The sequence below is a fragment of the Mus caroli genome, chromosome 12 (genome assembly GCF_900094665.2).
Source record: "Mus caroli chromosome 12, CAROLI_EIJ_v1.1, whole genome shotgun sequence".
NCBI classification, from domain to species: domain Eukaryota; kingdom Metazoa; phylum Chordata; class Mammalia; order Rodentia; family Muridae; genus Mus; species Mus caroli.
Window position 1 is genome coordinate 14,199,567 of NC_034581.1, and position 2,614 is coordinate 14,202,180.

Here is a 2,614-nt window from a genome sequence, read left to right on the forward strand (position 1 = left end):
TATATTGAGAAGTTTATCTTCAAAACCTCACCGCCCACACCCAACCTGAGACAGAAAGTTGTATAGCTTTCAAACACAAAAACCTCAAAGTCCTGGGCCAATTTTCAGCTACATTTTCTCCCAAATCAAAACTTGTTTTTATTGAATGAATCAATAAATGGTGATTGCTAACTCCTTGTATTTTGTTGTTTTTGTTGCCACTGCAGGTGGTGTTGGTGTTGGGCTGTGTGTGTGCTTTCCCTTCTTTTGTAGACAGTAAGAGATTATTTACTAACTGTGTTTTCCTGTGTATCCTTAACTTCCTCGGGTTAGATTCTCCCTCTGTCTCTTTGTGTAGGTCTGTATGTGTAGAGAGAGGTTGTCTAAATTTGAGTTTATCATGAACTATCTTAATTTTTTCCATTTACGGTGTAGTCATTTTTTACATATTAAAATCCAGACATCTGTTGTTTCTGCGGCACATGTGTACAAACCCTTCTGGCATCTACAGACTGCAAGGAGAAGACATCTGTGATCTTAATAGATCTTCCTTTATGTTTTTCCTGGCTTTTTACCTTTGCAGCTTTTAGTATTCTTTTCTTGAACTGTGTGTTTTTATTATTACACAGAGAAGAGACTTTATTTTTTGGTCCCCTCTGTTTGGTGTTTTGATGATTCTTGTGTTTTCTTTATGTTAGGAAGTTTTTCTTCTAGGATTTGGTTGTCAATACTTTCTGAGACTTTGAGGAGGATTCTCCTTCCTCTCTTCCTAAGTATTCTTATGTTTAGTCCTTTTACAGTGTCCTGGATTTCCATAATGTTTTATATCAGGAATATTTAGACTTAACATTTTCATTGTCTGATTTACCCATTCCTTCTATTGCTTATTCAATGATTGAGATTTTTCTTCCATGTCTGTGTTCTATGGGTGAACCTTGCCTCTGTAGTTCCTTTTTGCAGTCCTAAATTTTTATTTCCACTATTTCCTAAGTTTTAGTTTTCTTTGTTGCTTCTATTTCCACTTTTATGTATTGAATAGTTTTTTTCACTTCACCCGTTGGTGTGTTCTTTTTTGGCTTTATTTATAGGAATTTTGGCTTCCTGTACCTTTTAGTTTGTGTATTCCTGGACTTCCTTGTGGAATTTACTGATTTCCTCCAATTTTTTTCTGTTTTCCTGGATTTCTCTAAGTAATTTGGTCATTTCCTCTTTAAGGAACTCTGTCATCTCCATACATTTGGGGTTATAGTGTTTTTCTTGTAATTTAGCTTTGTTGGAATATTCAAGACCTTCTTTGACAATATAAATGAGCTCAGAGTCATTAGCCAGAGAGTGATAAATGCTGGTCCTTATTACATTATCGAGTACCCATGTCATGGAATGGAATGGCGCTATCTAAGCAAAGTATTCAACTTAGATTTAATCAGATGTGTGATTAATTCAAAGGTTGTTCTTTCTCCTTACACTGGACAGGTAGCCAAGTGAGGCACTTTTTGAAAGAGTTACTTTTTGTGAGACACCTGTTTTTGGCACTAACCTTGGAGTCACCATTAGAGTCCTATGTGGTACTCTGAGGAGTCCTCCTTCTAACTGCTCTTCCTTCTGGGCTACCACTGGAGCCAGGAGGGATGGGAGCCTCTGAGNAGTCAGTGAGGTAACACATCTCTGTGTTGGTGAAGGGGTGTTTGGGTGTGTGTGTGTCTGTAAACTTTGCAACGTATATGGTATGAAGTGTGAGCCACTGCCTGAGGGTCCCTAACCCTCACACTCCTATTCCTAAGCAGTAGGCATGGACTTCCCAGGATACCTACTGCCATGAGAGAAAGGGCCTTCCTCCTCCTCAAACCCCACCCCTGTGTCTAGCAAGCCCTTGGTGCTTGTGCTCCTGTACTAGACCTGCCCCTCAGCAACAGGAGCCTCTGCGCTTCCTGCCCTGATGTTTGCCTGGCTACATCCTTTCTTCCCTCCCCTCATTTCCTCTTTGAAGTACAGGAGTTAGGACTTCACTAGCCCTACCCAGGGATGATTCCAAATCACAGTGACCCCAGGCTCTTTACCAGCACAGAACACGGTTTTTAATGCCACTGCACTAGGTTTGACCTGCAAGAGAAGATTTTCAGGTCAGTGGCTTCCCTCCTCTCAGGGTGCTGTACTGAGACGGAGCTCATTGAGGAAGCCTGTGGTCTTTCACAGTAAAAGCCCTCCAATGCCCCATCGAGCATTTGCCTGGTGATTCAGTTTCTCTGTCTCCTCATAGTTTCTGTTTCCCTTCCTTTCATAGAAATAGGCTGTAAAGTCCACACACAGGGACCTTCACTCTTGGTTTACAGCTTAGGAGACAGGACTCAGAGAAATCAAGGTAGCAAGAACATATGGCTAGGAGCGAAGGCTGTAGGCAGGGAACCACCAAATCTGCATGTCCCATTGCAGCCTGATACAGTGAACTGCAGTTCATTTTAGAGAGGGAAACACATAGACTCAGTCACGAGCAATGAGAGATATTCTACCCTGCTCTATGCTAGGCCTGGCTCAGCACCCTTGGGTTACTGCTGGACCCTCCCAGGNGTGTTGGGTGCTGGCCACTGGCCAGGGCAGCCTGAGTCATTGACCATGCAGAACCAGTCCTAGAGGCCCC

At 42.3% G+C, this 2,614-nt stretch overlaps 1 protein-coding gene and 1 pseudogene across 3 annotated transcripts in view; both read left to right on the plus strand.

The window, feature by feature from the left end:
- LOC110306813 (hippocalcin-like protein 1) overlaps positions 1-2,614 on the plus strand; it is a 146,733-nt gene that overhangs the window by 109,886 nt on the left and 34,233 nt on the right. The window lies entirely within an intron of this gene.
- LOC110307254 overlaps positions 1-2,614 on the plus strand; it is a 37,604-nt pseudogene that overhangs the window by 4,618 nt on the left and 30,372 nt on the right.